We start from the raw sequence: 10,245 nt of genomic DNA, 5'->3' as shown, positions 1-10,245 counted from the left end.
GTGGCCTCTCCCGCTGCGGAGCACAGGCTCCGGACGCGCAGGCGCAGCGGCCACGGCCCACGGGCCCAGCCGCTCCGCGGCACGTGGGATCCTCCCGGACCGGGGCTCGAACCCGTGTCCCCTGCATCGGCAGGCGGACTCTCAACCACTGCGCCACCAGGGAAGCCCAGTTGGTTTGTTTTTTAACGGCAGATAATGTAGAGAATTATCTACATTATTGGAGAGCCTCAGTATTTTTTCTTTCTGCCTTTAGGCCAGTTGATTTTCCTTAGCAAAAGCTTCTAACTGTCCTGACTTGCCTCTCCATACTGTATTCAAAACAAACACATTAGAGGGATGCTGAAAGAAGAACTTCATTTGAAAGAGATGCTCTGTGATATTCTCTGGGTCCCTTACATAGGATATCTCTATCAGTTTAAGTTATTTTCATTTTTGCTCTGTTACAGATCTTGCTGCTCGGGAATTTTGCATTTATAATATTGAGATGGTAATACAATATTGATGAAATTAACTAGCGATTAGTTATTTTATATGCATCCTCTAAAGCAGTTATGCATTAACAGTGTTTTACTTTTTTCTGCCGGTGTTGTTAATTTAAAAATATGAAACAGACCTCATTGTTTGCTTAGATGGCTGTTGAGGCAGTTGCTGTCTCTAAGATGTGACCTTGTGATTACATCAAGACAAAATTCATTCTGAAGGCCAAATTTGCTTCTAAAACAGACTTTGGGATTCTGTTCTCAAAGATGTATTTTGTTTGATGAACTTTCTTAGAAATACATCATGTCCCTTTAATCTGTGGCCTGCTTGTCAGTTGTCTGCCGTTATGAAATGACTAAATATTTATGTTTTTCCAGTTCAGCTTAGGGAAAAAAAAACACACACACACAACTCTGGTAGATGTGTTTCCTTTAACAGAAGGCTCAGTGTAAAACGGGAGAGAAGTAGTATTTATAGTTGTTTTCCCTTTTCCGGATGTCACCGCCTTTCAAACGCAGCCTGTTCTCTTTCAAATGTCTCATTTTTACTGGGGACCTCGAGGCAGACCACGGACCCCAGACCGAGGGGCTGTGGAGCCGTTTGGTGGTCGTGCGTCTCGTCCTGGTGGAAGGCGGCGGCCACCCCCCGCCTCTGCCATCAGCTTGGTCAGCTTGAATGCTTTCACGTGCGCATGACGAGGCCAAGAAGGAGAGAGAGACCCAGTGTCCCTTCCTCCAAGAACATCACAGGCTCGTAATGGGCGTTAATGTCTAGGTTCGTTTTGCTCTCTCCTTGGAAAAAGAGTAAGGGAAGAAGCATTAAGGATGGAGGTTGATTTAAGGCTGTGAATGACCCTAAGGAACAAAATGAAATGAAACCAAACAACCACAAAACAAAACAAAACTGACAAGCAGCATCCAGGCATGGCCATGCCTGGCACAGACGTGATTCCTGAAGACTCTTGCCATTTTCTTCCGGCAGAAGTGCTCTGGTATATTTTTTTACCACGTTTCTCTAAGATGGAGAGTCCATGGACCCCCCCTCTGGGGCATTTGAAAAGCCGCCAAGAATTGCCTCGCTGAGTTCTGAGAGCGGATAAGGCAGCACAGTGATTTACAAGTGGAAAGGTACACACGCGTGTGCACGAACAGTGTCCAGTTGAGGGATGGTAACGATGAACAGCGTACGACGTTTTGGGTTCTAAGCAGGTTCAGAAGGCAGAAGAGCTGATGTGGATGCGATTCCGGAGCACTGCCGTGTTTTCTAGCTCTGGAACGCCATCTCCCTAGTTTCTGCCCCACCTGCAAGTGACATGTCTCAGGGACTCAGCTCCTGGCAGAGCAGCTGCTTTGGTTGGTCTTCACAGATTTCCTCGCCATCACCTCTTAACTTAACAGTAATTTCGGGGCCTTTTTTCTCTGCTTGGCTTCTGGAGCACAGGTGTGCCAGGGCTGGCACCTCGGACTTACTAGAAAGATGGCCCATAGCTCTATTCAGCTCTGTACTCAGGGACTTCTGTTAGTTTCTTGAAATTGCCCAAGATAGGGATAGTTACTCCCCAAGAATTGTCAAATGCTTCAAATCAGAGGAATTCCCCTGGAGAGCCGGTTGCTAAACATTTAGTAACACACCACTTCTGAGACACTGAGGTCCCTTTCACCCGCCAGAGCTGACATTATGGCCTGGCCTTTCCTCTGTCTCTTCCAGACTGGACTGTCCCTGATCCTCTGTCTCTAGAATCTATCTCTGCTGCTACACCTTTCCCTTTATCCCACCTATAAAAGTACCTGCTTTTCTCATCCTTAACAAACCAACTAGACAAATAAGATTAACCTTCTTCTAACTGGATTGTAAACTTCTTGAGGGCAGGACTGAGTCTTGTGCGCTCTTGCATTGCTGGCAATTTCTGACACACAGTAGCCATGCAACAAATGTTGGGTGAGTGAACACGTAAGCGTTTCTTTTTTTTTCTTAAACTGCTCTCCCCTTTTCTCTCTTGGTTGCTGAGTGCCTTTCATGAGTAGCCTATGTTGACCTTCCCATATCCTCCCAACCTTCTGCTAGCAAACCTTTGGAAACTGGCAACATTATTGGAGGTCACCCAGAGGTTTTGACTCGCCAAATCCAATACCTTTTTATCAACTTGTGTGGTTGGTTGGTTGAATTTCTCATTCGTATTCAGCTCTCTGGAGATGGTCGCTGTGAACTGTTTCTGCCTTACTGAATGTCCTCCCTTGGCATCCAGGACTTGGGTCCTTTGTAGCTTTTTCCTAATTCTCTGACTGCTCCTCTCTGTGTTCTTGGTTGTCCAGTTTTCCTCCTTCAGTCTCTCAAATAGTTCAGGTGCTCTTCTCAGCTGGATTCTGCCTGCATACCTCCCTTGTGGGAGTTATTCTGCAGCTGCGGGTCAAGCGTGGTAATGGGGGAGTTGGTATTTGTGATTGTTCCTTTACAACCTTGTCTTTCCCACTAGACTCTGAACTCATGGCAGAGCCCACCCCTAGTTAGTGCTTAACTCAGTGATGGCACCTGGAGGAAACTGACTTAGTGAATGTTGGATAGATGGATGGATGGATGGATGATGGATGGATAGATTGGTGGATGGATGGATGGATGATGGATGGATGGATGGATGGATGGGTGGATGATGGATGGATGGATGGATGATGAATGGGTAGATGGATGGATGGATGGATGGATGATGGATGAATCGACGATGGATGGATAGATTGATGGATCATGGATGGATGGATGGATGGATGGATGGGTGGATGATGGATGGATGATGGATGGGTAGATGGATGGGTGGATGGACGATGGATGAATCGATGATGGATGGATGGATTGATGGATCATGGTTGGATGGATGGATGGATGATGGATAATGGGTGATGGATGAATGGATGGAGGAACAATTGAATGAATGAATGGATTTGAAGGGTAGGTTGAACTTAGATTGTGGAAAGAAACAAGTATCAACATAACTTCTTAATTATAGAGACAAGTCATTCAACATTTCTGAACTGTGTTCTGAGAGTAAAAGACACTCTACAGTGTGCCTCTCCTGTGTACTTTTTCACTTCATACCTTTGCTCATCTGTCTCCTCTACCTTGTATACTCCTCCCTGTTCCCATCTATTGAATACTAAGTGCCTATGGTATACTCACTCCTATGAAGAGGCATTGCCATTCCATGAGGCTAGATGGAATTGCCACCTCTTTTGTACTTCTCTTATGACCCTCACCACATTCTGCCTCCAATCAGTCATTTAACCGGAAGTGTAATCCCCCCATCAAATCCTTTGTTTACTGAGGGCACCGTTCTGTGTCACCTCTAGTACCTGGACACTCAATACATATATAGACTGAGATAGATCACTTATCTTGATAATAGCTATTTGTTTCTCAAGTCTTAGATATAATGTTATGAGTAGGAAGATTTATGGGCTGGGCTCATTTCCAGCAGATCATTTTATTTAAAAAATTAGAACAGAAAAGTGATTCAGCATGTCTGTTTGAGTTGGACACAGATACTAAAAGAGAGGAAGGTGGCTCTTTTGAACACAGACACTGTAGTGTACAGGATGCTTTGTGTCTTCAGGGGTGATTAATCCTGCTCTTCCCCACCCTAAGCAGAATCCCAGGGGATTGCCTTCCTTGTTTCCCCTGACATCGCAGCATATTGGTTTTGTCCTCAGGCCCCCTCCTCTCATGGTTCTGAGATGGCTGTCACAGTTCCAACTGTGTCCCCAAGACAGGACAGTATCACATGACCTTTCTTTGTCGGCCAAGAGACTTTCTCCAGAAGTCCTCTTGTTCTGTCCGCCAGGGTTGAATTGGCCAAAATTATATCACACGCTCATCCCTAAGCCAATCAGTAGCAAGGGGAATGGGTGCCCAGTGATAAGATTTGCCCCTGAAGGTGGGGCAGGGTCAGCCTTCGCCAGGGCATGTCGGGGGGCTGGGCTACATACCCAAGCAAAGTTGGGTTTCCTTTCTCAGGAGAAGGGGGCAGCCAGCGTGTCTGCTGCCTTTGCCACCTGTGGGGAGGGGGCTGTAAACACATGAGCGGGCTCACAGTTTACCGTGACTGTCCCTGGTGTCGATGGTGGGAATGGAGCCTTTTCACAAAAGACGGCTGTTGTTCACTCAGGGTCCGGGGTGTTTTCTGTTGAGAAGGCAGCAGCTCTCTAGGACATCTAGTTTTCCATCTTCCCAGTAGCTGACCTCAGCTTATGAAACATTCACTGTTCCTGACACAGGTGGCCAGGAAAATCTGCGTGTAGGGAGTGGCTTCTTGTCCGCGTGTTTATGGAACGAGGACGTTGCATGTCCCTGAACATACGATGCCTTGTGTCTCTTCGCTTGGCACTGCCACAAACACTGTCTCGTTGGACTCGCACGGTCTCTGTCTAACCCGTGGCTTGCAGATGGGCAGACTGAGGTGGAGAGCGGTCTGTTGGCTGCTGGTGGCCAGCACCAGTCTGGCTCCGAGCCCAGTCTCTCTGTGCACCGCGACTGCTTTGCAAATTAAACTTGCCCTTGAGATGTTCAGGTGTGTTTAACTTTGACCATTTCCAGTGAGAATTTTCCAACGATCACGATCACATGTGTTCTCCTACTGCGTAGATCAGGGGGCTCATTGGATCCAGGGGTGATGGGGTTCAGAGCACTTGACCTTGTCAGGGCTGGGCACCATGTTCTTCATCCTGTGCTTTCTGCAGGACCCAGGGCTGTTCAGCTGGCTTGAGCAGTTGGCTCTCATACCAAGGTTCTCAAATGGCTGTGTTTTTTGACTTCTTGAGTCTGGTTTGCATAATTTTCTGACTTTTCTGCTTTGATTGGGCCGGTTGTTACCTCACGCGGCTGGTAGCGTGCCTTTCTCTGGCAAAGCTTCTCTCTCCCTAGACTTCGTGACATCCTTTTGGATCCTTTGTAGGCTTCTCAGCTGCATTACGGATAATTTACGCTGTCAGATAAATGCCCTCTGGATAGATGAAGTATTAATAACATTATAACGCTAATTTAAAAATACCCATTGCACATATTTCATAGAATCTTCTCTGGCCTTTGCTCTTGTCTTTAAATCAGGACCAATAATATTCAATCATAAATCAAGTGTTTCTTTTGGCATAGAAGAGGTTTGGGCACGAAAATGTACTATAGGATGACACAGTATAGGAAATTTTAGCCCAGGCTTTTAAAACCCATGTTCCCTTTGCAGCAATTGGAAACTAAATACTATTTTAACCACTTGTCCGTGGAAAGCATTTAACCAAATAATAGTCAATATTGGCTTTTGGATTTAGAGAAAAAGAAATTTGGAAACACCTTAATTAACTCAAGATCTGTGCGGCCATGCAAAGCATGACCTAATTCACTGGTATCCCCTCCTTTCCTGCTGAGCGGCCTGTTTCTGAGCATGGGAGGCCCCATGGTTCCATGAGGCTAGATGCTTATCCCACATCACTGTGAAGAAAACACTTTGCAAATGTGTTTAGGATTATACAAGCGTTATTATGTAGTTCTTCTCTGATTATCCAGATGAATATTCTTCGTTCTGAAAATTTGGAAAATGCCCATGATTATAAAGAAGAAAATTAGACTCCCCAGAAATCACATTGGAAACCCAAAGACCACTTCCAGTAGCGATTTCCTGCACTTTCTTAGAGCCTTCCTCCCCCTTTCTATCTCTCCTCTTGTTTTTTTTTTTAATTTTAATTTTTTATTGGAGTATAGTTGATTTACCATGTTGTTAGTTTCAGCTGTACAGCAAAGTGACTCAGTTATACATATACATATATCCACTCTTTTTTTTTAGATTATTTTCCCATATAGGCCATTACAGAGCATTGAGTAGAGTTCCCTGTGCTATACAGTAAGTCCTTATTAGTTATGTATTTTATATATAGTAGTGTGTGTATGTCAGCCTCAATCTCCCAGTTTATCCCTCCCCTTATCCCCTGTAGAAAACAAACCGTAAGTTTTTTTTCTACATCTGTGACTCTACTTCGGTTTTGTAACTAAGTTCATTTGTACCCTTTTCCCCTCTTGTTTTTCATCCATTTTCTGTTTATGATATTGGAATCAGACTGTATACATGGTTTTGTATCCTGATTTTCCCCCAAGAATTTGGATTTTTCATATCCTACCAAACCCTTTGCCCCACCAGTTGGGCAATTTGGTTTAAATATCTCGATGCACAGGCCCGCAGCCTTCAGGTGGAGTTGGCTGGGGGCCTCTTGGGTGGAGTGGGAGGCTCAGTTGGTCTGGGGAACCATTTATAAATAATATTGTCCATTGCAAATATTGATTTTGATGCAATACTTAAGGCATTTTCTAACTTGAAAATATTTTTGACTGAAAAAGCTGCCGTTTGCAATTTGTCATGTTGTGAGGATTTTGTTAAATGTACTAATAAATATTTTGCGATTGGATATTTGATTTGGAAACTTGCATAAGCACAGAAATTCCTGTATCTCCAAAAAAAAAAAAAAACCACACAGTTTGGATTTTAGAGCTGCACCAACAGGCATATTCTGAGGAAGATTTTTTATTTTTATTTTTTTAATATGGTAGTTCTCTAATCTCTTAAAAAAATATGGATCCTTGTGGCATCTACAAATTAAATGACTGTTTCTTTCCTGGGACAAAAACAGTTGTCTAATTACAGTTCTCAGGATGTTGAATAAACGCCATTACTCTTTGTTTTGAGCAGACAGAAGTGCTAAAGTAATGATCTGGGGAAACCATTATTACTAAAGCTGTGGGCTGTGAGGAAAGGAAAACATTTTCAAAATATTTTCTTTGCAAAAGTATACGTGGGCTTCAGTATATCCATTCAGGCTTGGCCCTCATTTCATTCCTAATTTTTGCTTCGTAATGCTGAACTTCCCTGGGAGAAATGTTGCCCCATCTCCCCCCTCACTTTTTTTTTTTTTTAAAGTAAGAATTTTAAGTTCATTCCCCTTTTAGGATATTTTAAAGTAACGTTTCAGAAATAGGATTTGTCACTAAATGTATAGTCGATCCTTGGTTTTAATATTTGGGAAAAAACCAGGGCTTAATATATTGAAATTCTCTTTCAGGTTGTTCCAAGATCTTTGAAGACCCAGGAAAAAGCCGTGTTGATCAAAAGCAAGACAAATGACTCACAGAGAGAAAAGATGGGGGAGCCAAGGGCAATTAAAGGTAAAACAACAAAACCTAGAAAACCCTACCGTTCCTAGTCAAGAATTTTTAGAAAAATGTGAATGTAAATATTTTATATCTTCAATATTTGATATTTGTGGTCCCAAACCTCCAAAGACCTTTTCTTGGGTCCTTTGGTGTACTTAGAGGACTTATGTTGGTTCCATCGATTCTCCCGCACAAATAAGATGCCCCTCGCCCAGTACTACCTGTTCCTGCCTTCAACACTGTAGAGTTGTTTTGTTTTTTTTTTTAAGAGAAAAAATCCCCCGCAAAAATCAGTGGGGGGAATCTTATTTCACAGGTGTCTTAAGACTCTCAACTATTTAAATAAACAAAAACTGGATATTACAGATGATGTATGATGTTTGATTTATGCAGCATACAATAGCAATGACTTAGTGGATCTACATTGAGGAAAGAAACCTTGGCTATACATCAGTGGCTAAATGAATGTATAGTTAGCTATATTTAGAGTTTAGTAAGGTCTTCATGCATCATTTTATTTTTTTTTAGATGGGAGAATTTTATTTTGTTTTACAATTTTTTTAATTTTTTAACATCTTTATTGGAGTATAATTGCTTTACAATGGTGTGTTAGTTTCTGCTTTATAACACAGTGAATCAGCTATACATATACATAAATCCCCATATCTCCTCCCTCTTGTGTTTCCCTTCCACCCTCCCTATACCACCCCTCCAGGTGGTCACAAAGCACCGAGCTGATCTCCCTGTGCTATGCGGCTGCTTCCCACTAGCCATCTATTTTACATTTGGTAGTGTATATATAAGTCCATGCCACTCTCTCACTTCATCGCAGCTTCCCTTTCCCCATCCCCGTGTCCTCAAGGCCATTCTCTACGTCTGTGTCCTTATTCCTGTCCTGCCCCTAGGTTCTTCATAACCATTTTTTTTTTACATTCCATATATATGTGTTAGCATACAGTATTTGCTTTTCTCTTTCTGACTCACGTCACTCTGTATGACAGACTCTAGGTCCATCCACCTCACTACAAATAACTCAATTTCGTTTCTTTTTATGGCTGAGTAATATTCCATTGTATATATGTGCCACATCTTCTTTATCCATTCATCTGTCACTGGACACTTAGGTTGCTTCCACGTCCTGGCTGTTGTAATAGAGGTGCAAAGAACATTGTGGTACATGACTCTTTTTGAATTATGGTTTTCTCAGGGCATATGCCCAGTAGTGGGATTGCTGGGTCGTATGGAAGTTCTATTTGTAGTTTCTTAAGGAACCTCCATACTGTTCTCCCTAGTGGCTGGATCAATTTACATTCCTACCAACAGTGCAAGAGGGTTCCCTTTCCTCCACACCCTCTCCAGTATTTATTGTTTGTAGATTTTTTGATGATGGCCATTCTGACTGGTATCAATGAGGTGATACCTCAATGTACTTTTGATTTGCATTTCTCTAATGATTAGTGATGTTGAGCATCCTTTCATGTGTTCGTGGCAATCTGTTTTCTTCTTTGGAGAAATGTCTCTTTAGGTCTTCTGCCCATTTTTGGATTGGGTTGTTTTTTTGATATTGAGCTGCATGAGCTGCTTGTATATTTTTGAGATTTATCCTTTGTCAGTTGCTTCCTTTGCAAATATTTTCTCCCATTCTGAGGGTTGTCTTTTCATCTTGCTTAAGTGTTAGGAAGTGTTCTAATTTCATTCTTTTACATGTAGCTGTCCAGTTTTCCCAGCACCATTTATTGAAGAGGCTGTCTTTTCTCCATTGTATATTCTTGCCTCCTTTATCAAAGGTAAGGTGACCATATGTGCGTGGGTTTATCTCTGGACTTTCTATCCTGTTCCATTGATCTATATTTCTGTTTTTGTGCCAGTACCATATTGTCTTGATTACAGTAGCTTTATAGTATAGTCTGAAGTCAGGGAGTGTGATTCCTCCAGCTCCGCTTTTCTTTCTCAAGGTTGCTTTTGCTTTTTGGGCTCTTTTGTGTTTCCATACAAATTGTGAAATTTTTTGTTCTAGATCTGTGAAAAAAGCCATTGGTAGTTTGATAGGGATTACATTGAATCTGTAGATTGCTATGGGTAGTATAGTCATTTTCACAATGTTGATTCTTCCAATGCAAGAACATGGTATATCTCTCCATCTGTTTGTATCATCTTGAATTTCTTTCATTAGTGTCTTATAGTTTTCTGCATACAGGTCTTTTGTCTCCTTAGGTAGGTTTATTCCTAGGTATTTTATTCTTTTTGTTGCAGTGGTAAATGGGAGTGTTTCCTTAATTTCTCTTTCAGATTTTTCATCATTAGTGTATAGGAATGCAAGAGATTTCTGTGATGTAATTTTGTATCCTGCTACTCTACCAAATTCATTGATTAGCTCTAGTAGTTTTCTGGTAGCTTCTTTAGCATTCTCTATGTATAATATCATGTCACCTGCAAACAGTGACATTTTTACTTCTTCTTTTCCGATTTGGATTCCTTTTATTTCTTTTTCTTCTCTGATTGCTGTGGCTAAAACTTCCAAAACTATGTTGAATAATAGTGGTGAGAGTGGGCAGCCTTGTCTTGTTCCTGATCTTAGTGGAAATG

The sequence above is a fragment of the Physeter macrocephalus genome, chromosome 8 (genome assembly GCF_002837175.3).
Source record: "Physeter macrocephalus isolate SW-GA chromosome 8, ASM283717v5, whole genome shotgun sequence".
NCBI classification, from domain to species: domain Eukaryota; kingdom Metazoa; phylum Chordata; class Mammalia; order Artiodactyla; family Physeteridae; genus Physeter; species Physeter macrocephalus.
Note: the sequence above shows the minus strand (reverse complement) of the source record.